The sequence below is a fragment of the Ictidomys tridecemlineatus genome, chromosome 3, assembly GCF_052094955.1.
Source record: "Ictidomys tridecemlineatus isolate mIctTri1 chromosome 3, mIctTri1.hap1, whole genome shotgun sequence".
NCBI classification, from domain to species: Eukaryota; Metazoa; Chordata; class Mammalia; order Rodentia; family Sciuridae; genus Ictidomys; species Ictidomys tridecemlineatus.
The window spans coordinates 85,303,647-85,329,902 of record NC_135479.1 but is presented as its reverse complement, the minus strand read 5'-3'; the positions used below and the strand labels follow the sequence as shown (position 1 = coordinate 85,329,902).

At 39.1% G+C, this 26,256-nt stretch overlaps 1 protein-coding gene across 3 annotated transcripts in view; it reads left to right on the top strand.

The window, feature by feature from the left end:
- Positions 1-1,154: 1,154 nt before the first annotated feature.
- Pik3cb (phosphatidylinositol-4,5-bisphosphate 3-kinase catalytic subunit beta) overlaps positions 1,155-26,256 on the top strand; it is a 134,776-nt gene continuing 109,674 nt past the window's right edge. The window contains exons 1-3 of one of the 3 annotated variants that reach the window (XM_078043407.1): positions 1,155-1,296; positions 8,613-8,682; positions 23,932-24,036. The gene's annotated coding sequence lies outside the window, so the exon portion shown is untranslated. The remainder of the gene's footprint in view (positions 1,297-8,612; positions 8,683-23,931; positions 24,037-26,256) is intronic. The other 2 variants (XM_005328017.5, XM_040269882.2) reach the window with 2 other exon arrangements.

Here is a 26,256-nt window from a genome sequence, read left to right as displayed (position 1 = left end):
TAAGTTTTTGTTATGCAGTGTGTGTGCATGTGTGTGTGTGTGTGCATGCACACACACACACACACACACACACACACACACACACACTGGGGATCAAACCCAGGGCCTCAGACATGCTAAAAAAACACTCTACCACTGAGCTATATCCTTAGCCTGTTTTGAAAAATTTTGTATCTTTAATTCTTCTGGAATTTATTTTTGAATATGGCATAGGTCTTGCTTTGAATTATTGTGAGTGGAGAGTGAGTTAAAACTATGATCATTTATCAAACTATTCTTTCATCACTGAACTAACTTGTCACCTTTGCTTTATATTAAGTTCTACTTCTAGATTCTATCCCAGACTGTTCGCTTGAGGTATTATTGTAGCATTAGGCTGCAATAGCTATAACGCAGTGGCTTTACAATATGTTAAAATTTCAAGTGTCTTACTGAAGAAAGGACTATGCAATTTCCTGGTTGTGGTCAAAGGCACAACAGAGAGATAAGACATGCAAAAGGGTTGGGTAAAGTGTAAGGCGCTGCAAACGAATAGTTAGGTGGTGTTATCGCAAAATAGGAACACAGAAAAAGAATCTTGGGCTGGAAAGGCTGCACCATTCCATTTAAATGACTATTATCAGTACAGAAACTGAACGGTCTAGCTGTGAAGCAGCCCACCTAGCGCCCTTCATCCCCAGAAATGGAGTGACCAACAGAGAGGGAGTGGAGGGAGGTGGAGAAGCATAGTGTTCAAGAACCAAGAAGTCCGTTCTGCATCAGCAGAACGAACAAGACTGGGGAGAAGGGCTGGGAAGAGGCCAGCGAGGAGCCTAGGAGCAGAAGGGTCTCTGGAGAAGGGGCTACCAAGGCCAGGGCTCTCCAAAAGGCGGCTTGTCGGGGACTCTGCATACCGCAGTCCGTCGTGAGCCGCAGAGAGGCGGCGCAGCAAGCAGTCAGCCCTGCGGACAGACGCGGAGGCGGCCGGCGGTGCGCCTCCCTCCCGCGGCGCCCGGGATTGGCCTGAGCGCTGCGCGCCGGGCGGGGGCTGCCGGGAGGCCCGCCTGGGAGGCGAGCGCGCGCGCACGCGCAAGCGCGGGCACGGCGGCGGCGCGCGCGTGCTCTGTGGGGCGGTGCGGCTGCTGCTGCGGAGCGGGCCATGGCAGTGGGCGGCAGGAGGGTGTAGAGCTGCGCTGGGCAGGCGGGAGCTGACTGAAAGGAGCCGAGATGGGAGCGCCGGAGCGAGGAGGTCGCGGCGGCTTGGGCTGCTGACCGCGCACCGGGAGCGGGAGCCGGCGGTGTAGGAGCACCGGGCAGGTGAGCGCGGCGGCACGGGACCCGGATGCGGCGCGGCTGAGGGGTGGCAGGGTCCCGGCGGCCGGCTGAGGTGCCCCCGCGCGGGCCGGAGAGTTGCTCCTGCTGCGCTGCCTGTGGCGCTGGCGACTCCGGTGCCAGCGCCGCGCTTCCTGCCCGCGCGGAGAACACCCGCCCGCCAGCCGGCGGGGACGCCTCGCTAGGCTGCGGCCCGCCCGGGGCTCTCCAAGGTGAGCGGCGCCCCCAGGCCTCCGGGCGGTGGAGACGCGGCCGGGCGCCCGGGCCGCGGGCGCTTTCGGCCCCGCTCCTGAGGGGCGCGGGTGCGGAGTGGCGTCGTACGGGTCCCTTGCGTCTCTGCGGACACATCCGGAGCTTCCCGACTCTCAGGTGCCTTTTTGCGCAGAAGTGTATTTTAGGGGCGGGGATCCTGGACTCTGGGGTTCGGGACGGGACGTGTTTTAGAATCGCAGCGTCGCCACGGACGGGTCCTAGGACCTGGGGCCAAATGTCCTGATTTCCTAATTGAGAATAATAATATGGACTTGTTAGATTGTCGAGGGGGAGGCATAACCCAACAGTAATCGCTCGGTGAATGGTAGCTGTTAGGAGAGTCCTGCTGCAGCATCTCTTGTTAGCAATTGCCAGTTCTTGGCAGCGGGTTTGCGTTTGGGGGCACATTTACTTCCGAACTGCTCTAGTGCTGCAGTAACCTCAACTGGAGTTGCTTAATGCTGGAGTCTGTTATCTTAGTGGCCGAAGTAGAATTCTGTGGTCTCTTCCAAGAGTCTGTAGTCTCTTGGAAAAGGTGGCTTGGAAACCTGTCTTAGAAACCGAGTAGAAACTGCTGCTGTAAGGAAACCAGGTGAATTCAGGATTTGCTTAGGATGGAAGACGGTGGGACACATAAACTTTAAGGGCTTTGCTGTTTAAATAATCTTAAGAGACACTTAAACTCTTGTCACTTGTTACAGAATATAAACACAGGAAGAGTCTGGAAACAGCCTTCTTTTTCTGCATTGCTACATCCGAAGGGAGTGACAAGTGCTTTTGTAAACATCATTGTGGGCAGTGTTACTGTCTGGTGAAGTCATAATTAAATTATAAGAGTACTTATTTTGAAGCACAGAATGGATGTTTGGACATATGATTCCTAATAAAATCATCTCCAACGAGTCAGTTCTCAGCAGTTTGTTAATCATTTGGGGATTTTTAGGTTACGTTGTAAGCTTTTATGGTAAAAGCAGAACTGTGTAAGTGGTAATAATGTAGCATAGGAAAGGGTTGTCAGGATAAGGATCTGAACCTAGTTTTAGAACCCAAGTATAAAATAAAGTAAAAACTTAAGGCTTAAGAAAGGAATTGTGCTGGAGTTGTGACTCTGGCCTGTAAACCCCAGCAGTCTGGCAGGTGGAGACAAGACAATTTAAAGTTGGAGGCCAGCTTCAGCAATTTAGTGGGACCCTGTCTCAAGAAATAAAGAGGGAATGTAGCTCAGTGGTAAAGTGCCCCTGAGTATCAAGAAAGGAAGGCAGGGGGTGGGATTGTGTTTGTTTTATGCACTGGGGACCTAACCTAGCACTTTATTCAAGTACGGCAAGTGCTCTGCCACTGAGCCACATCCCCAGCCCTGAAACTGGAATTGTATTCACCCAAAGCAAAATGATTTAAGAAACAAAAATCTTTTCTTTACACCTCCGATTCACACTTTGACTAAGATATTCCACCTTGAGAGGTTTTTTTTTTTTAAATTATTATTATTTTTATTTTTAGGAGATAATCCAGTTGGGTTTTGATTTATTGATATTTCCCACCTCTCTTGCTTGTCTTTCCTGTATATGTGTGATAAGGATTGAACTCCAATACTTGTACTTGCTATGCACAAATTCTACCACTGAACTACACAACCCCTAGCACCACTTCCTGCCCTTTTTTGTTGTTGTTGACAGACTCAGGACTTATATAAGTTTTGCTCCAACTTGTTTTGTGAATATTAATAAATTATATGAAAAAAATTTAAAATGAACCCTGCAGCCTGAATTATATTCTTCTTTTGAGATCTTCCCTATTGTCAAATTTAGATTGCTGAACCCAATGGTAGTACCACAGCTAGCCACTCTGAAAAGGGTGGGGGTCAGAATTTACATTTTTTTTTTTTTTTTGTATAAAGAATTGAATCCAGGGGCGCTTAACCACTGAGTCACATCCCCAGCCCTTTTTTTTTTTTGAGAGAATTTTTAATATTTATTTTTTAGTTCTTGGTGGACACAACATCTTTGTTTGTATGTGGTGCTGAGGATCGAACCCGGGTCGCACGCATGCCAGGAGAGTGCACTACCGCTTGAGCCACATCCCCAGCCCCATCCCCAGCCCTTTTTTATATTTTATTTAGAGACAAGGTCTTACTGAATTGCTCAGGGCCTCACTAAGTTGCTGAGGCTGGCTTTGAATTCACAATCCTGCCTCAACCTCCCAAACCACTGGGATTACAGGCATGTGCCACATGTGCCACCCAGCTCAGAATTTACATCTTGCCTGGAATGTGCTAGGCAAGCACTTGAACCACTGAGCCACACCCCCAGCCCCTAAGCCTTATTTTATTTTTTATAAAATAGAGATACTCGAGAGATATTCTACTACTGAGCTACATTCCCACCCACCCTGCCACCCCTTTTGGTTTGCTTGTTTATTTTGAGATAAAGTCTCCCAAGTGCTGAGGCTGGCCTCAAACCTGTAGCTTTCTCAGTTGCTGGGATTGCAGGAGTGGTGGTGGTGGTGAATGACTAAAGAATCAAATAATATAAAAAGAGCCTTAAAATTTCCTAAAAAGTGCGGAACTTCAAACTTCTACCTGCTTTTTTTTTTTTTTTTTTTTTTTTGGTACGTGGGATTGACCCCAGGCATGCTCTACCATTGAGCTACATCGCTAGTTGTTTTTAATTTTTTATTTTGAGATAGAGTCTTGTTAAGTTGCCCAAAGTGGCCTCCACCTTGTGATCTTTTTGCTTCAGTTTTGAGGAGTTAGAATTACAGGTGTGCACCACCATACCTGGTTGAACTTGGGACTCAGGGTCTTATGTTTCCTAGGCAAGCCTTCCACCATTGTTACATCCCCAGCCTGTGTTTGTGTGTGTGTGTGTGTGTGTGTGTGTGTGTGTGTGTGTGTGTGAGAGAGAGAGAGAGAGAGAGAGAGAGATACTGGGGATTGAACCCACCCAGTGCTTCCTGCTAGTGCTCTATCATCTTCAACCTTTTAGAAAAATTTTATTTTAGATAAGGTCTGGATGAATTGCCCATGCTGGCCTTCATCTTGCAATCCTCTTGCCTCAGTTTCCTGAATAGCATGGATTACAGGTTTGTGTCTCCACACCTGGCTTCTGTTTATTGATACTTTAAATATAACATGTTCAGGTGATGTTGCTTAGTAGAGGAGCACTTGCCTAGCATACAGGAAGTCCTGGGTTCTATCCCCAGTTACCCCCTACCACACACACAAAGTAACATGTTCAAATGCAGCTCTGGATTTCCATTCCTCAACCTATTCATTTCCTAAATGCATTCCTGCCCCATTCCTCACCCTGCTTAATCTAGTGGTCATCTTTATTTTATCTCTTTGTCTCACTGCAACTCCATGCCAAACATAACAAGTCCTTCAGAAAATCCTATTAGTTTACTTTCATGGTGTGTTTTGAATACATTTACTACATACTATTTGTATCACCTCCAGTTCTTCCTGGGTAGTTATTATTATTATTATTTTTTTTTTCTTGTGGTACTGGGAATTGAAGAATGAATGCAGGAGCTATATCCTCAGTCCCAACCCCTGCCTTTAAAAAAAAAAAATTTTTTTTTTTTTTTTGAGACAGGATCTTGTTAAATTGCCAGCCTGGTTTCAAATTTGTGATCCTCTGGCTTCAGCCTTTCTAAATAGTTGCAATCCCAGATTATAGGTGTGTGCCACTGCACACTGAGCTCTGGATAGTAATTTCTTTACTGGTCTCTTCACCTCTGGTCTTGCTTTCAATTTTCACATAGCAATCCAAGTGATCTTTGATCATTCTCCTACTTCAATGGCTTCTCATGGTGCCAAGAAAATCCAAAATTTACTTCAGCTAATTTTCTTTCTCATTTGTTTATGATAAGGGTTTTTTTTTCCCCTTCAACATGATACAAACTTCACGATGACAGAGACCTTGCCTATCTTGCCTTTGGTATTCCCAGGAATCAGAACAGTTACTGGAACATTTTATCGGAATAAAATGAATTATAAAATCTTCTGATTCCAAGTTTAACATGTCTCGAAAACAGTTTACTTTTTTTTTTTTTTAATTCCATGTTTGTGTAATAGGAAATAAGCAAAAACCCTGGAGTTAGTCTTTTCTTAAATTAAGTATTTTTAACTCCCTTAAGTGATTTTTTTTGTTTGTTTGTTTTGTACCAGGATTGAACCCAGCAGTTGTGCTTAGCCACTGAGCCACATCCCCAGCCCTTTTTTTATGTTTTATTTTGAGACAGGGTCTCACTAAATTGCAGAAGCTGGCTTTGAACTTGCAGTTGCTGAGATTATAGACATGCACCATCACATCCAGCTAGATCTTCAGTAAGGAAGGTGTTTACCTCTGATAAGACTAAGCATTCAGACATTAAATCATTAATAAGAAAAACAAATGCAAGGGCTGGGGTTGTAGCTCAGTGATAGAACACTTGCCTTGCATGTGTGAGACTCTGGGTTTCATCCTTAGTACCACATAAAAATAAATAAAACAAATGTATTGTGTCTGTCTATAGCTAAAAATGTTTTTTAAAAATGTGAATTTTATTCATTGTGTACTGAATCACTAGTATTTTTGAAAAAATGAACCAAAGAACAGCTCTCCCATCTTGTTTTTATTTGTTTCCCATCTGGGAAATCAAATCTAGGGCCTCCCATATGCTAGGTTAGCATTATATCACTGAGCTACATCCCTTGCCCTGTTTTGTTTTGGGGAGGCATTGAGTTTTGGTCTTGATTAGAGGGAATTGATTCTAGGATGTGCTAGTTTTATTCTGCAGTACAATCTTATTTAATATTTCAACAGATAACTGAATTGTTTTTCATTTCATTAGACATTTATTATTTTTTTGGTACCAGGGATTGAACCCAGGGGCACTTACTCACTGAGTCACATCCCCAGACCTTTTTTTTTTTTTTTTGAGAAAGGGTCTGGCCAGGTTGCTTAGGGCCTTTCTAAGTTGTTGAGGCTGGTCTTGAATTTGGGATCCTCCTGCCTCAGCCTCCTAATCTGCTTTACAGGTGTGTACCACTGTGCCCAAGTTAGTTTATTTTTTTGAATCTGAGAACCTTCCATTACATACCTGTGTGTGTGTATGCACACACCAATGTAGGTGTATGTATGTATCCTCTTAACCATTTGATTTGGAGTTATTATATCTTGGGGGTTAATCATCATTTTTTGGTTTCTATTGACTACTTATTTGAGAGCTTTTCATAGGTTGTATAATGAGACATAGAATTGCGGATTTTCTCCCTCCCTGAGACCAAGTCTGTATCCCTGAAAGCTATCTAGCATCTATGAACAAAGAAGGGTTCAGAAAAATCAGAAATATGTAATTTCATTGTCAAAATAGAAATATGGGGGGAAAATACATTGGAGGATCAAATTTAGACAGGAGAACAGTACTTAATGGAATAATAAGTATAAGAGAAGAAAAGAAACATAAGGGAGACTATCATAGATTTTCAAACTTGTATGGGACAAAGTCCCTTCTATGTTTCCCCACCTTCAACCTCTTATCTCTCACCTCTATCCCATATTTTGGCACTTGGGCTTTTTTCCTTGTCTCCTTTCCATTTCCTGGTTTGTGCGGGCTCTTTTTCTGAGGAGTGTCTATGAGTATGTGGTGGTCAGACCTTATGAGAGAAGCAATTATCCTTTTCCTAAGAGGAGATTTCTTCCCCCTTACCCTCAGTATCAAGGATGGAACCTAGGCACTGAGCCACATCCCAAGCCCTTTTTAATTTTTTAAATTTTGAGACAGGGTTTCATTAAATTGCTTTAGGTCTCACTAAGTTGCTGAGGTTGGCTTTGAACTTGCAATCATGTTGCCTCAGCCTATTGAACCACTGGGATTTTAGGCATGCCCTATTGTACCTGGCCTAAAAGGAGATCTCTGCTTTCTCATCAAGGTAGTGTTCTTATCTTCCAGCTATTGGGGCTAGTTTTAGCTTTAAACTTCTAGCTCTCTTTAACTTGTTGTCCCCTGCTCCTCCTGTACTGGGGATTGAACCCAAAGATGCTTTACAATACTAAGCTATATCCCAAACCCTTTTTATTTTTTATTTTGAGGCAAATTCTTGCTAAAGTGCCAAAGCTGGCCTCCAACTTTTGATCCTTCTGCCTTAACCTCAAGTAGCTGGTATTACAGGCTCTTATTTCTTTATAGTAATTCCTTGAATATTTAGCAGATAACCTGAGGTTGGCTTTTTTTTTAATATTTATTTTTTAGTTGTAGTTAGATGCTATACCTTTATTTTTATGTAGTGCTGAGTATGAAACCCAGGGCCTTACGTATGCAGGGTGAATGCTCTACTGCTGAGGTTGGCATGTATTTATTTATTTATTTATTTATTTATTTATTTATTTATTTTTTAGTCATACATGACAGTAGAATGCATTTTGATATATAATACATACATGGAATGTACATACATCAATCATATTGTCTATTCTGCTGCCCTTCCTATCCTCCCTATTCCTCCCCTCCTCTCCCATCCTTTCTCTCTATCCAATCTAATGTGACACACTTTTTTTTTTCTTATTACAACATCATATATGTATTCTGTATAACAATGAGGTTCTCCTTCCATCTTCTGTGCAACTCCCCTTCTCCCTCTTTTTCCCTCCCACCTCTCTTCCCTATTTAGTGGTAGTCTTCTTCTCATGCTCTTCCTCCCTATCCCATTTTGAGTCACCCCCCTTATATCAGAGAAGACATTCGGCATTTGTTTTTTAGGGATTGGCTAACTTCACTTAGCATAATCTGCTCTAATGCCATCCATTTGCCTGCAAATGCCATGATTTTATTATTTTTTAGTGCTGAGTAATATTCCATTGTGTATAAATGCCACATTTTTTTAATCCATTCATCTATTGAAGGGCATATAGGTTGATTCCACATTCTAGCTATTTGGCTTTTGAATTGGGAGTTTACTTCTGAAATCAAGGATGCTAATCTGGACAGTTCCCTATTTTCTTTTTCTTTTTTTTTTTTTTTTTTAGAGAGAGAGAGAGAGAATTTTTTAATATTTCTTTTTTTTTTAGTTTTCGTCGGACACAGCATCTTTGTTTGTATGTGGTGCTGAGGATCGAACCCGGGCCTCATGCATGCCAGGTGAGCATGCTACCACTTGAGCCACATCCCCAGCACCCCCTATTTTCTGATATTGCTAGAGCTAGGTTTGCAGCTCCAAATCCTCTCTGGTGTAAATCCAGGGACCGAAGCATCCCTGACCCTGTAATTTGGTTTTTCTGGTGCTCCAACCATTTGGGAGACCACCAGGCAAGTGCTCATTTGCCTTCAAGGGAAATGTGATCCTGATTATCCCTGCCTGCAACAGGAGGATTATGTGGATTAAAAGAAATCCATGGGTAATCCAAAAGCTTTATTTTAAACTACGGTTTAAACATTCCTGACCACAATTTGTCCTTGCATTTATAATGACTAATTTATAATATTTACTAATTGCACATTTCTAATAATAATTTATAATATTAACTAATTGTACTCATCCTGTTATTTAGAAGTAGTAGAGTTGTAAAGTAGAGATAAAGTGGAAAGGATCTAAGGAGTTAGATGATCAATCAGCTTTTCCCACATAATTTGGTGCTGCCTGGGTGGTTTCACTGCAATGTTTGTTAGACCTTGAAGACCTGAATTCCATGAATTCCTTACCTGCTGAGCCACTGTAAGGAATTTGAAGTGACTGTCAACAAGAGGTCAAACTCCATTTTGACATATTGTACTTTACTTCTTCAAATGATTGAACTTTTGTGATCTAAATCAACATTTCATACTATCAGAGTTATAAATTCAACTCAACTTGGAGGGTTTTTTAAAATTTCAGATTATTTAAAATAGCCTATTAACAATTTTCTTAGGAAATAACTTGAAGGTCTGCCATTTGAAATAGGAGATGCTGGGGCTGGGGATGTGGCTCAAGCGGTAGCGCGCTCGCCTAGCATGCGTGCGGCCCGGGTTCGATCCTCAGCAGCACCACATACCAACAAAGATGTTGTGTCCGCCGAGAACTAAGAAAAAATAAATAAATGTTAAAATTCTCTCTCTCTCTCTCTCTCTGTCCCCCTCTCTCTCACTCTCTCTTTAAAAAAAAAAAAAAAAAAAAAAAAAAAAAAAAAAAAAAAAAAAGAAATAGGAGATGCTCAGTATTTCTATCTAGTTTACTACTATCTCCAATTACTTAAACATGATAGCACAGTAATTAATTTCTACTAAATTATTGAAATCTCATTTCATTTATTCCTTTATGTTCTTCTGTGTGTGTGTGTGTGCACAAATAGTACTGGGGACCCAACCCAAGGCTTCGAGCATTCAAGGCAAGTAGTGATACCACTGGGCCACACCCCTAGACCCATAAAATTATGTATTCTTGAACTACCGATTTAATATAGGTTTTGTATTTAGATTCTATTAAATTGAGCATTTTCTTCATTTTTATAAACCATTTCAAATTGCTGCTGTTATGTGAACAAAAATGTAATTATTTAAGACATGTATTTGCTGGGTATAGTGGAGCACGCCTACAATCCCAGCTGCTTGAGAGGCTAAAGCAGGAGGATCGCAAGTTCGAGGCTAGCCTCAACAATTTAGCAAGGCCCTAAGCAACTTAGTGAGACCTTGTCTTAAAATAAAACATAAAAAGGGCTGAGGATGTGGCTCAGTGGTAGAGCACATCTGGCTGAGTTCAATCCCCAGTATCAAAAAAGTAAAAATAAAGCATGTTTTTGTGGTTGTATATTTTCAAAAGTTAGGTTCCATATTTATGAGCTGTACAGATAACATTCCCCTTAATTAAGATTCATTCCATATAATTTTTTTTTTTGTTTTGAGTATTGGGGGTTTAACCTAGAGGCACTTTACCACTGAGCCACATCCCCCAGACCTTTTAATTTTTTGTTTTGCGACAGGGTCTCACTAAGTTGTTTAAGGCCTTGCTATGTTGCTGAGGCTGACCTAGAATTTGCAATTCTCTTGCCTCAGCTTCCTGGGTCACTGGGTTTATAGGCATGAGCCATCGCATCCAGTTTCATTGATAATTTTGAGGGGGAACTCCTGAGGAGAACTAGATGAAATTCTCCTAATGTGTTTAATTTATGCATTATGATGTGAGCCTAAGGAAACAGGCAAGTTTGGGTCAGTTGGAATTATTTTATTGTTGTTTTTTCCACTTATATAATTGTGGAAATTTCATTCTTTCTTTGGGAATCATTAGTTGCCTTAACTCTCCTACTCCTCCTCCTCTTCTTTTTTTTTCTTTGTACTGAGGGATTGAATGAAGGGGTGCTTAACCACTGAGCTACATTCCTAGTTCTTTTTATTTTTTATTTTGCTAGAGTCTCACTAAATTGCTGAGGCTGGCTTAGAACCTGAGATCCTTCTGCTTCAGCCTCCTAAACTTCTGGGATTACAGGTATCCACCACTGCATTCATTTTAGTCGTCTTAATTCTTGCGATATAAGCTACACACATTCTAGTATTAATGTTTTTTCTAACAGAGGAGATTTTGGGTTTTGGATTCTTGTTCTGCCTGCAAGGAATGTCTGATGTTCTTGTAACTTGTTGATGGAACAGTAATTATACTTGTCTGCTTTTAATTGCCATGTGTTCATCATTTTCTTTTTTCTTTTTTTTTTTTTTAAAGAGAGAGTGAGAGAGGAGAGAGAGAATTTTTAATATTTATTTTTTAGTTCTCGGCGGACACAACATCTTTGTTGGTATGTGGTGCTGAGGATCGAACCCGGGTCGCACGCATGTCAGGCGAGCGCGCTACCGCTTGAGCCACATCTCCAGCCCAAGTGTTCATCATTTTCAAGCCCTAAGCTAATCATATGTTATATATTCCTTTATAGCTCTATAATATTTTCCAACTAGCAAAAATTATTTCACTTATAACTTGGGAAGAATTCACTGTCTTCTTGAGTCCCAGATAATTATTTTTGAATTGGTGATTTATTTAATTCTGTTGTATTTTGTGTATTGTCTCCATCTTCCTTTTATATTCATTTACCATTTAAAGTTGTAGTCATGAATATAGCTTATTAGAAAGGCTATTAGAAAAAATAGTTTATTAGGAAAACTCCCCTGGGTATCTTACTGTATATAAAATCAGGCAGACTTACAATGGCAAACATTTATTGGGTGCTTACTTATGTGGCAGGCTATGCTAAGTGCTCTCTCTGTTACTTTATTTTCATAACAACTCTCAGGAAGGTATTAATGATATTCCCCCTTAAGAGATAGGGAAACTGGATATAGTGGTGCACCTCTGTAAGAGCAGTCACTCCTAGGCTGAGGCAGGAGGATCACAATTTCAAGGCTAGCCTCAGCAACTGGGCAAGATCCTGTCTTACAATAAAAAGGACTTTAGGTATAGCTCTGAGACAGACTACTCCTGGGTTTGATCCCTAGTACTATGGGAAAGAGAGAGGTTTGGGAGGAGAGAAAGGAGCAAACTGAAGTTACAGGAAGTTAACATGCCAAGTGGCACAGTTTTCAAACCTTGATTTGTCTAACTCTAGAATTTTTGCTTTCAATTGATCATCTTATCCTTTTTTGTTTTTGATACCAGGGACTGAACCACTGAGCTACATCTCTAGCCCTTTTTAATATTTTGTTTAGAGACAGGGTCTCACTGAGTTGCTTAGAGCCTCACTAAGTTGCTGAGGCTGGCTTTGAACTCATGATCCTCCTGCCTCAGCCTTCCAAGTCACTGGGATTACAGGAGTGTGCCACTGCGCCCAGCTCATACTTTTCTTTGTCTTAAGTTCTGAAAGTGGAAAAGTACTATATGTGGGCTGGGGTTGTGGCTCAGTGGTAGAGCGCTTGCCTAGCATTTGTGAGGCACTGGGTTTTGCTCCTCAGCACCACATACAAAAAATAAATAAATAAAATAAAGGTACTGTGTCCATCTACAACTTTAAAATTTTTTTTTTAAAGAAAAGGAATATATACATTTAAAGTGTTGTGTTTCCCAGTATAATAACCACCACCCTTATTTTATAATACCTGTGTATTTGAAGACAGCAATTTTCCAGTCATATAGCCATTAACTTACTTTTTAAGTAAGTTAAAAAGTGGGGGATTGAACCCAGGAGCACTCTTCCACTGAACTACATCCTCAGCCTTTTTAATTTTTTATTTTGAGACCAAAGTGCCATTGCATCTGGCACTTTGAGCGTCCTCCAAGTGATTCTGATGATTTGCTTAAGTTTGAGAATAGCTGTTCTAGTTGTAGATAAGTATAAATAAAATAATCCCTAAAGTAAATTTAATTACTAGTTATAATGATAGCTATGAATGAAAAGTACATGGTATAATGAGAAGATAGAGCAGAAAATCCTAGTTTGTTCTGCAGGTTTAGGGAAGGTTTCCCAGAGGAGGTGATGTTTGAATTGAGATTCGAGTGATGAATGAGTTAGGTCAGTGATTCTCATCTGGTTTGGGACAAAGCTTTAGAGGTTGTTTCAAAAATAAGAGGCAGGGCAGTTTTGGTTGTCATAATGATAGCCTTAGTAAAGTGAAAGATAGCCTGTAAAGCAAAGACTTGTGTTAGTCTTTTGTACTGAGCTAAAGTACTTGTATGTTAGCCATTTATTACTGTGGCAAATACCTGAGATAATCAACTTTTAAGTAGCAAAAGTTAATTTTGGCTCCCAGTTTTGTAGGTTTCTTTCTGTGACCCATTGACCCTATTGCTTTGGGCCTGTGTTAGGAGTGTGCTTGGAGTGTGTGGCAGAGGAAACAGTCCATCTCTTGGTGGCCAGGAAGCTAAAAAAGAGAAAGGAGGAGGGGCTAGGTTTCCAGTATTCCTTTCAAGGATATACTCTGATGAATCAACTTCCTTGTAACAGGCACCACCTTCTAAAAGTTCTACCACCTTCCTTCCCATAGAGCCACTTGGCTGAGGACTGAGTCTTCAACACGTGGGCCTTTGTGGGACATTCAAATCTCAAAATCTAGCAACTTGATGTGTGTCCTGTAGGACCTTCCATCCTGACTTCATATAGATGAATACCTATTTACTTACTTTAGCTTCAAACAGTGGATCTCAACTCTGGCTGCACACTAGAATCAGAGCTTTTAAAAGATGCTGAGAAGCTGGGCATGGTGGCACACACCTGTAATCCCAGGTACTCAGAAGGCTAAGGCAGGAGGATTACAAGTTTGTAGCCAGCTTCAGCAATTTACCAAGACCCTATCTCAAAATAAAAATAAGAGGGACTGGGGCTTTAGCTCAATGAGGTGTCCTTGGGTTCAATCCCTAGTACCACAAAGGAATTACCTCAATGTATAGCACAGGTTGAGAGCGTTTGGCCTAGGACCTAACTGGATTTTATGTATAAGCAAAATACTTTGAGGCATGGTTTTAATAGTCAGTTTTCCAAGACTGGAGCTGCTTAATAAATGTAAGGAAAAATTATGCAATTATGCTTTGTTTTTTTTAGAACTTTACCAAGAGTTATCTTTCTAAAATTCATGTCACCAATGACATATCTGGTGGTGCTGTTTAATCACCGAGACAACATATGTATCTGTTGATCTATGTAGCGATCACATTTAGAAACTAAGTATTGGAGCAACCATTTGATTACCATTTTATTACTTCTAATGTAGTTGTACTGGAACATTTACCATTAGCATGAAAATATTTTTATAATAAATTAATGTTCCTTTTATTTGTCCTTTTTATTATAGTTAGAACTCTACATAACATGTGTGGATATGTAATTATTTAAAGTTATGTTTAGCTCCTATTAACTACAAATTTTATTTTAAATGGTTAAGGAAATATTTTTAAAATCCCTTTTTAAAATAATGAGCCTAACATGGCTAAGAACTCCCAACATAAGTGAAGGGTTGCACATTGGAAGGCTTTTTAGTGGGAAGCAGCCTGGCATTTTGGAGTAACTACAAGGAGGCCATATATGGCCTGAGAGGAGGGAGGGAGGGAGAGACAGACATGTATAGGATAAGGGATGTGTAGATGAGCCAAGTAGGGAGTGAATACTCAGAGTAGAATCAGAGTGAGATGTGTCTCAAACAGCAGTCTGAAAGCATGGGCATTTATATCCCATAAAGTATATTTTCTTAGATTTCAGATATCAAGTTTAGAGGGAAAAGTCTTGGTCACCAATTATCAAATTTGATATCAGGCATAGTTATCATTGTAGCTCTCAGTTGTCTAGGTAACCATCAGCTAGCCACTTGGCTCAATCACAACTTATGTTATAAGAAAAAGCTCAAAATGGAGTTAGTGTTGTCAAAACAGTCAAATTTACCATAACTAAAATACCAATTTTCTTAGACCCCTGAGAATCATAACATGGCAAAGCACACATCACAACAATAGTCCATGTTCTATTTTTACCAGATATATACTATTATTCATGATACCACTACCAGTTCAGCATCACATTGTAAATATGGTGTCAGGTTTCTATGATTTCCTTTAATTTGAAGCAGTTTCTTAGCTTTTCTAGTCAAGCACTCTACCATTGAGCTACATCCCCAGCCCTCTTTGTCTTTAATAACTGTGATGTATTTGGAAAATACAGGTTCATTTATGTAATAGAATGTCCCTCAATTCATGTTTGTCTATTCTTCATATTCTTCATAATTTGATCCAGATTGTGCATTTTTGGCAGGAGCACCACAGAAGTAATGCTGCATGTCCCTCAGCATAAACGTGATGGTAGTTCATTTCATTATTGGCTTTTTTTTTCCCCTTTATTATTGGCCATTTTTAACTTTGATCACTTAAGGTCATGTTGGCCCAATTTCTTCACTTAAAAGTTATTAGCTTTTGCTTTGGTGATTAATAAGTATTATACTATGGGAAGATCTTTTCAAACTTTTCACCAATTTTACCATCCGTTGATCTATTTCTCCTTACTCCAGTACTGGTGATTGCACCTACCAGGTACTTTATCATTGAGCTACATTCTTTTATTTTAAGACAGATCCTTGTACTTGTGATCCTTCTGCCTTAGCCTCCCAATTAGCTGGGATTATATGCATCTGCCACTGTGCCCAGCTTTGATTTATGTTTTAGTTCTTTTTACTTGAATCAATTGTTATTGTCATAGTTGCAAAGTGGTGATAAACTTTTGTGTGTGTTTGTGTGGTCCTGGGAATTGAACCCAGGGCTTTGTGCATGCGAGGCAAGCACTCTACTAACTGAGCTATATCCTCAGTGGTGATAAACTTTTAAAGGTTAGCAAAAAGCAAAACTGGCTTCTTCAGCATTCAGCTAACAAATAGAAAAAAAAAGACTTCCTATATGTATATTAATAATATAAAGCCAAGTCAGAAAAGGCAAGAGTTAAAATGCAAAGAAAAAAATAATTATTAGCATATGAATAAGTTAAGTCCTTCCTAAAAGTGTAATTAGAATAATTTTTTTTTTTAACTTATGTTTATTTGTGTTGCTGGATATTGAACCCAGGGCCTATGTATGGTCAGGCACACATTCTACCAGTGAGCCACATTCCCAACCCAAACTTTAGTGGTTTTTTGTTTCTTAATTATTTATATGTATTTTTAAAATTTTTTTATGGACCTTTATTCATTTATTTATATGTGGTGCTGAGAATTGAACCCAGCACCTCATACATGCTAGGCAAGCACTCATCACTAAGCCACAACACCAGTCCCCAAACTGTAGTTTTATTTTTTGTTTTTTTTTAAGAGAAAAATATTGAACTTAACAGTAATTCTCCAGCCAGTTACGATTTGATTATAAATTACCAAATGAGGGGCTGGGGATGTGGCTCAAGCAGTAGCACGCTCGCCTGACATGCGTGCGGCCCGGGTTCCATCCTCAGCACCACATACAAACAAAGATGTTGTGTCCGCCAAAAAAATTTAAAAAAAAATATTAAAAAAATTACTAAATGATAAAAGCATGTTTTTGAGAGTCTATAGGCAAAGTTTTAAATTCTAATGAAGTCCATCTTACCTATTCATCCCCCATGGATCATGATTTTTGGTGGTGTCTGAAAGCTAATAACCAATTGCAAGGTGACCTAGTTTTGTCCTAGATGTTTTATAATTTTATATTTTATATCAGAGATTTTGAGTTTCTTTTTTTTTTAACCATACAATTTGGGTTTCTTTTTTTAACTAAGATTTTTACTATTGTCAATAAGTAATATTATTTGACTTTTTTAAAAAAAAATCTCCTTTAATTCTTAGATAGGACATCAATGCCAATCACAAGTTTCTCAGAAAATTTTTCTCCTAAATATTTTATAGTTTTTTATGTTTACCTCAGAGATACATTTTTCCTTTCTTCCTTTTGTTATTTACTTATTTATACATACATACATACATACATACATACATACATACATACATACTGAGGGTTGATCTCAGGGGCTCTGTACCACTGAGCTACATCTCCAGTCTTTTTTTGTTATTCTGAGATTGGGTTTTACTAAATTGCCCAGGCTGGCTGCCTTCTTCAGTCTCCTGAGTCATTGGGATAATAGCACGCACCACCAAATCGGGCTTTGGGTTTCTTTGAACTGAGATTTTCATTATTGTTGACAAGTAATAATTTTTGCTTTTCTTTCTTCTTTTTTAAAAATTTCTCAGATATAAATTTCATAGTTAGAACAAAAATAGTGAAGTGAAATTTTGGAACTTTTTGAGGAGTGAATAAGAAGCTCTGTTAACTTCAGAATGCAAAACCATATGTCATATGTAGAAAATAAATCCATCTTTTCCCAGCCCTCAATTTGATGGAGGGAATAAGATATATATTATAGAAATCAGCCCTAGAGACAACATACAATATAATGCTTAATCATTGTCTACATTCCCCAGCCCCCTTTTTATTTTTTATTTTGAGTTAGGGTCTTGCTAAGTTCTGAGGCTAGTCTTGAACATGTGATCCTCCTGCCTCATTCTCCCAAATTGATGGGGTTATAGGTATCCACCAGCATAAACGGCAATAACTGAATGCTTTGCCAATAAAGTGTGAACCATCAATGAGCTGTGGTCAAAATTAGGACCTTGGGAATGCCACATTTGTTCTACTTAGAGGGGCTTTTCTAGGTTCCAAACTTTAGAGACTTTCTGAATATCATGACACACAGCCTCTGCGTTTTACAGCTTTATATACAATTGAGAATGGAGGACCAGAGGAGACCATTAGCTCTAATGCATGAAAGCTGCAATGGCCTCCCTAGAGCTGTAGAGCTGAATGGGCTCAGTGTAAAATCTTCCCCCCATAACTGACAATCTTCTCATCCTCTAATTATGACACCTTGACCCAGTGTCACTGAGGTCCTACTGCAAAAGAATTTATCTTCATTGTCACAAGTGTTTTTTTTTTGGTGGTGCTAGGGGTTGAACCCAGGGTCTTGTGCATGTGAAGCAAGCACTCTACCAACTGAGCCATTTCATCAGCCCTTCACAAGTGCTTCTTTAGCTGTCTAACTAATGAGCAAATCTGGATATGTTGATTATCAGGGTATTAGTCTAGGTATATTAAGCAAGAGAGACAAGTGTGTGCCCTGTCTTCATTGATGTCAGTGTTTAGAAGGGTGGGAAGGTGGGGCTCATTTACAGAAATGTAAGAAGGCATTGATTTGAAAGTAAATGCAATTAAAGTTAGGAACTTTTTGTATGTGTGCTGGGAATCAAACCTAGGGTCTTGTATATGCTAGGCATGTACCCCATCTCCATTTAAAAACATCTTATTTGATGAAATGTCAAATATACATGAATTTGATAAACTGTATTCTTTCTTAGACATCAGTGAGCAGCACTTTCCTTACCTTGACACTACCTCCCCTCCCCCACCATTTTTAAAACAGTAGGGCAATTGTCTCCTAGAAGAGGTGTATACTTTTTATTTAGTCAGAAGACATAGCCATGGGTGTTCATAGTTTAAGATGATTTTTAGGATCTGCTTTCCTTATTCCCTCAGGGCGTAACTTTGAAAATGTCCAATCTTATGTTGTCACACCAGGTCTGAATATATTCTTTATTCTACTTCTGGCATTGCTATCAATTTATCATGAGACTTTTCTTTTATACATTTCTATTAGTTAAAGTATTTGCCATGCGAAAATCTGCTTAATTCACATATACCATTTTTTTGGGGGGGTGGGAAATGGGGATTGAATTCTGGCACTTGCCCACTGAGCCACATCCCCAGCCCTTCTTTGTATTTTATTTAGAGACAGGGTCTCACTGAGTTGCTTAGTGCCTCATCGTTGCTGAGGCTGGCTTTGAACTTGATCCTCCTGTCTCAGCCTCCAGAGCTGCTGGGATTACAGGCATGTGCCACTGCAATGACTCACATATACCTTTAATATTAGAGTTTGTGGATGTTTTTCTATATTTGCTATTTATTGGAAATTTTATTGAGAAGATATGTGTTTTATGTTGTGTGAGGCACGGGAAATTCAAAGTTAAAGAAGGCTCATGGACTTTAGGGAACTTTAAGAGAGACAGATAATTCTAATAAGGTGTGGTAAGTACAAATGGTAGAGCCTCATTGGGTTATTGTGGGAACACTGAACAGAGCGGTGGTTGATTCTCAAAATATGGCATCCCAGGTCCCTAAACTCCTTCTTAGGGGATCTGCAAGGTCAAAACTGTCTTTGTAACAATACTAAGATATTATTTATTCTTTTGTTATTGTTGTTCTCATTCTCTCACAAGTAGATATTGAAGTTTTCCAGCAGCAGTAGGACTTGTGATATTTCAACAGATGATAATATAGTTGTTATTATCTGTTAAGCAGCCATTACAAAAATGTGAAATATTGTCACTCCTCTCACTAAATGATTTATTTTGAAAATATAGCTTCTAAAAATAAGATGTTAGCCAGATATGATGGCATATGCCTGTAATCCCAGCAACTCAGGAGGCTAAGACAGGAGGATCACAAGTTTGAGGCCCATCTCAGAAATTAGTGAGCTCCTAAGCATCTTAGCAAGACCCTGGCTCAAAACACAAAAAGGGCTGGGGATGTGGTTCAGCCAAAGCACTCCTTAGTGAAATCCCTGGTATTTTTTTTTTATATTTATTTTTTAGTTTTAGGTGGTCACAATATCTTTATTTTATATTTATGTGGTGCTGAGGATTGAACCTAGTGCCTCGTGCATGTTAGGCAAGTGCTCTACCACTGAGCCACAATCCTAGCCCCGAAATCCCTGGTATTAATGAATGAATAAATGAAGTTTAAAAATGTTCTTTTTTTGCATACTGGGGATTGAACAGGGGTGCTGTACCATACATCCCAGTTGTTTTCATTTCATTTTGAGGTAGGAACTTGCCAAATTGCTGAGGCTGACCCAAAACCTGCTATCCTCCTGCCTCACCAAGTAGTTAGAATTAGAGGAATGTGTCACCATACCCAGCTAAAAAAAATGAATTATTTTTATATCAAAATTTAGAGTTGGGGTTTGTTGCCCATGTCTGCAATCCCATCTACTCACAAGGCTGAAGCTGGATGACAAATTTAAAGCAAGTCTAGGCAAATTAGTGAGGCCCTGTATCAAAATAAAAAACTAAAAGAAATGGAGAGTCAGTCATGGTAGCACATACCTATAATCCCAGTGACTCAGGAGGCTGAGGCAGGAGAATCACAAGTTCAAAGCCAGCCTCAGCAATTTAGGGAGACTGTCCCAAAATTAAAACACTGGGGATGTAGCTTAGTGAAGCACCTCTGGTTCAGTCCCTACGAAAATGTGAAATATTGTCACTCTTCTCACTAAATGATTTATTTTGAAAATATAGCTTCCAAAAATAAGATGTTAGCCAGATATGATGGCACATCCCTGTAATTCCAGCAACTCAGGAGGCTAAGACAGGAGGAGGTGATGAGCATGTAACTGAATAGTAGAGTGCCCCTGGGTTCAGTTCTGGGTGGGTGTGGGGGGAGCCCTCATGAATGGAATTAGTGACTTTATGAAAAAGACTGGAGGGAACTAGCTAGCCAAGCCCTTCTGACTCTTCCATTCTTTTTGCAATGAGGATTCCTTAGAGGGCACCATCTATGAGAGATGGACCCTCACCGGACACCAAACATAATAATGTCTTTTTTTTTTTTTTTTTTTTTTTTAGAGAGAGAGAGAGAGAATTTTAATATTTATTTTTTAGTTTTTGGCAGACACAACATCTTTGTTTGTATGTGGTGCTGAGGATCGAACGTGGGCCGCACGCATGCCAGGCAAGCGCGCTACCGCTTGAGCCACACCCCCAGCCCCATAATAGTGTCTTGATCTTGGACTTCCCAGCATCCAGAACTGTTAGACATAATTTTTTGTCATTTGTAAATTACCCAGTCCTGGATATTTTGTTATAACAGTGCAAGTGGTCTTAGACAATAGTGTTACCATGTGACCCAGCAATTCTACTCTAAAGTATATACATAAGAGAATTAAAGTATATGTTGCTCATCCCCAGGACTACAAAAACCCCAGTGTATTGTTTACTAATCCCAAATAATTTGGAAGACTCAATAGAGAGGGGTTTGGACTTTTTATTATTCATGTGCACCTCTGGCAGTAGCCAAGACAATACGGAGGGCACACCACACTTACAAGCAGGGGGGATTTATATATAAGATAGATTACATGCATGTACAAATTCCTTCAGATGATTTATGAACACATTTCTTTACTTCACAACCAAGGTCTTTCTGCTTTGATCCCAATGTGAAGATTGGGGACGAGGGAAAAGGCCAGTTTCCCTATAATAACATATTTTTTGAAATTCTTTTTATTTCACCACCAGGACCAACAAATCTTCCTAGGCACTAACCAGTGTTAAATCCCAACATATGTTCTTATAAAAAGTTGAACATGGGCAGGAGTGGTGGCACCCTTGTAATTCCAGCAATTTGGGAGACTGATGCAGGAGGATCACAAGGACAGTTGTAGCAATTGAGCAAGACCATGTCTTAAAATAAAAAATAGGAAGGGTTGGGGCTGGATGCAGTGGTACATGCCTGTAATCCCAGCAGCTTGGGAGGCTGAAACAGGAGGATCACTAGTTCAAAGCCCCCCTCAGCAATGGTGAGGCACTAAGCAATTCAGTGAGACCCTGTCTCTAAATAAAGCACAAAATAGGGTTGTGGATGTGGCTCAGGGGTTGAGTACCCCTGAGTTCAATCCCTGGTACCAAAATAAAATGGGCTGGAAAGAGCACCCTGGATTCAATCCCCAGTACCCAAAACAACACTTTTGCTTTTTTTTTTAAAAAAAAAAAAACAAAAACGGGGATCAAACCCAGGGCACTCTACTATTGAAGTACATTCACAGTTCTTTTTTTTTTTATTTTTATCTTTTTTAAAATTTTGAGACAGAGTCTTGCTAAATTGCTTAGGGCCTCAGCAAGTCACTGAGGCTAGTCTAAAGCTTGTGATCCTACTGCCTCAGCCTTCCAAGTCACTGGGATTATGTGTGTGCCACCACGCTCAGCTATAAAAAACAAAAACTTGTACATGGATATACATAGCAACACTATTCATAATATTTGTTGGAAACAATCTAAATGTATGTCAATAAGTGGATAAACAAAAGGCGTTTTATTCATATAATTGAATATTATTCAGCTATTAAAAATGATGTTCTAATATATACATCAACATTGATGAACCTTGAAAACATGCCAAAGTGAATGGGGTCTCTTTTCTCTTGCCCTCTTACCCCAGGTCAAAATTTTATTTTATCTTGGTATTGTGTCCAAGATTTGATTCTTTTGTCAGTTTTCAATTAGTAACAATTTACCACATAGTTTTTGCTATAATCAGTTTTATTTTATGACACTATATTTATCAAGTCTTTTTCTTGGGTCAGACTTTAGAATTCAGTTTTACATTGGAGAATGATGTCAGTGTCTGAAATTTTAATTTCTGTAGTCTTCCAATTATTTTATGTTCCAAATATTTACTCTGCTATGCTATTTGATGGACAACGAGCAAGGGGGATGTATTCAGAGTAAAAACTTCAGGAACAAAAACATTCAGTTAGCTTTATGAGAAGCGATCATTGATCCATCCACCCTTTCATCCACCCATCCATCCACATATCCATCCATGTAAGCCTGTATCCATCTCTGTATACATTTATTAATCTACTCAAGGGGTTTTCAACCAGGGCAATTTTGTCATCAGGGGACATTAGGAAATATTAGGAGACATTTTTTTAACTGTCATAAATGGGGAAATGCTACTGGCAACTCATGGGTTAAGGCCAGAGATACTGTTAAATTCCTTCCAGAAACACATAGTACAGCCCCACAAACAAATAAGTGACTTAAAATGTCAATATTACCAAGCTTAAGAACCCCTGTTTTACCTGTATACTCAGAAAAATGAGATATTATATCCCATCTGATTCAAATGTATGATGTGTCAAGGTCTTTGTACTATCATGTGTAACTAATTAAAACAAATTAAAAAAAAAAACAATGTCCACAATATATTGGCACCAGAAAAATAAAAGGAGTGAAAAGAGTTAAAAAACCAAAACCAAAAACAAACCTGTTTTAACATATCCATTCCCTTACCACCCACCCATTCATCTAAGTGTTTATTGAGCACTACGTGTCGGTCCTGACTGCAAATCAGAATTAACTATGGAGCACGTAAAACATACAAATGCTCAGATATCATTGTTGAATATTCAGATTTTTTTTTGTTATTTTATGGGGATATTTAATCCAGGGCTTCACAAATGCTAGACAAAGGCTCTACCACTGAGCTCTATCCTTAATCCCGAATATTAAGATTTTTATAATGAGAAGCTATTGAAGTATAAGGAGTCCCTGTTCAGGGTAATGAAAATGTTCTAAAATTGATTGTGATTATGATTGCACAACTCTGTGCATATACTAAAACCAACTCACATGTATACTTTAAGAGGGTGATATAATTTGGTATGTGTTATAATTTTGCATGTGATAATTTATATGCCTGTAACATTTACCCATTTTTATATATTCCAGAATATTGATTAGTCTTTTATCAGATATGATTTGCAAATATTTTCTCCCATTTTATCTTTTTCAGCACTGGAGATTGAACCTAGGGCCTGAAATATTCTAGGCAAGCACTCTACCATGGAGCTATATTCACAGTCCTTTTTATTTTATTTTGAGATAGGGTCATACTGAGTTGCCCAGAATGGCCTTGAATTTGTGCTCCTTTTGCCTCAGCCTCCTAAGTAGCTGGGATTACAGGCAGGTGTGTGTCATCACACCTGGTTTTTCAACCTGTATTTAAAATGTGTAGAGTTGTAAAGAATTAAATATCATATAAGTAGTAAAATTTTAATTTTGCCCATTTAGATTAATATTTTTTTGTTCAACCTTTCTTTGTAGTGTATCTTCTAATCAGAAAAAGTCTTCCATGAAAACTTCACGTTTAAAAAATAAGTAATGCTGTCTATTTTCCTAAAAGAGTAAAATGGGGACTATTATTTTGAGGTAAGTGACAATTTTATATTTTAAATTTCTTCTATTATTTTTTCAGAAGTTAAATGAAGAAGGAAAATGTGAATATTGGTTAGATTCTAAATCTCTTTTTGGGGGGGTTACTGGGGATTGAACTCAGGGGCACTCGACCCAGCCCTATTTTGTATTTTATTTAGAGACAGGGTCTCACCGAGTTGCTTAGTGCCTCACTTTTGCAGAGTCTGGCTTTGAACTAGTGATCCTCCTGCCTCAGCTTCCCAAACTGCTGGGATTATAGGCATGTGCCATTGCACCCAGCTAGATTCTAAGTCTTTTAGCTAATCTTTGAGGTGGTGGGGAATCCTAGGTCTCCTTTAAGATAGTCTGATTATTTAGGATTATTTAACACATGAATTAAAGAATGGAGCTTCATGATAGAAATAGGGGTTAAGTAGTGTGAAAAGCTTTTTAGAGAGGTTGATTGGAAACTGAAGAAAACATTTTTTGAATTTGATAGTGAGGAGGTTATTGATGACTTCAGTAGGGGACATTCCAGGAGGGTGCTTGTGGCTGAAAATCCACTTGCAGTGGAGTAAAGAGTAAAGAGGAGATGGTAAAATGTATTTGAATATTTCAGTTCTTGATTCTTTTTTGTTTTCTTTTTTCAGTACTGAGGATTGAACTCAGTGCCTTATAAATACAGGCAAATGCTTTTACCATCGAGCTGTAGCCCTTTTATTTATTTATTTTTGGTGCTGAGGATTTAATCCAGGGGCACTTTACCACTGATCTACACTCCCACCCTTTTCATTTTTTAAATTTTGAGACAGGGTCTTGCTGAATTGCTTAGGGCTTCCTCAATAAACTTGGGAGGCTGGCCTCGAACTTGAGATCCTCCTGTCTCAATCTCCCTATTGATTGGTGGCTGAGATTACAGGTGTCAGCCACCATGCCCAGCCCTCAGCCTCCCCTTTAAAAGATTTTTAGTTATATATGGACACAATACCTTTATTAAATTAATTAATTTATTTATATGTGGTTCTGAGGATTGAACCCAGTGCTTCACACGTGCTAGACGAACGCTCTACCATTGAGCTAAAACCCTAGCCCACCTCCAGCCCTTAAGTTTTTTTTTTAAATTAAAATTTTTTTTTTTTTTAGTTTAACACAATACCTGTATTTTATTTATTTATTTTAATTGGTGCTGAGGATCAAACCCAGGGCCTCGTATGTTTAGGTGAGTGCTCTGCCATGGAGCTATAACCCCAACTCCTTAAGTTTTCTTTTGACACAGGATCTCACTAAGTTCTCCAGGCTGTCCTCAAACTTTCTATCCTCCTGTCTCAGCCCCTGGAATAACTGGAATTATATGTGTGCACCACCAAGCACAGCTCCTTTTAATTCATTTATTAGACCAGTAAGTTCTATGTGCTTAGAATATCGCAATACCTTCTCTAAGCTCCGGAGTTGTAGTTAAGGTGTCCATTGATACTGATTTTAGCTTCTTACAGATCACTTAATGCCCAACTGTTTTTCATGCCAGTTTTTACTCTCAACTCTACAGGGTTGGACAATAAATAATGTGGTTCTCCCTAGTTATTCTGTTAATAGAATAGACATTTCCTGCCAGGGTTATCTGGTTTGCTAGGTATTATATCACTAATAACTAGTATAATTCCTTTTTAGGTTAAAAGGAATGATCCATTAGAGTCGTCTAAATATTAAAGAAAATGATTAATTTCTTACCTATCCATTACAGTAGTCTAAATATTAAAGAAAGTGATTAATTTCTTACCTTGAGGAAGTAGGGAAGTTTAAAACCAAAGACATGGTTAAAGGGCTTAACTCATATAAAAGAGTAACAGTCTTTGTGCTTAGAAATTAAAAAATTGGAAGAGAGGATGAATCAAGTAATTTTTAGAAATTAAAGAATTGGAAGAGAGGATGAATCAAGAAATTTTTAAGCAAAGATGAAGAAACTGTAGGATTCCTTATCCTACTGTGTGTGTGTGTGTGTGTGTGTGTGTGTGTGTGTGTGTGTGTGTGTGTGTTTTACTAGGGCCTTGAATACTACCTCTGAGCTACAGCCTCAGCCCTATTATTCTACCTTTTTAATATGGTAGGGATTGAGGTTATCTATTAGACATATTTATTCAACAGTGGATTGGGATCCTGGGAAAAGAAAACATTTGGGGAAAATATTGTAGGGTAGTTAACAAATTCAGCAAGTATTTATTGAAATACCTGTATTGT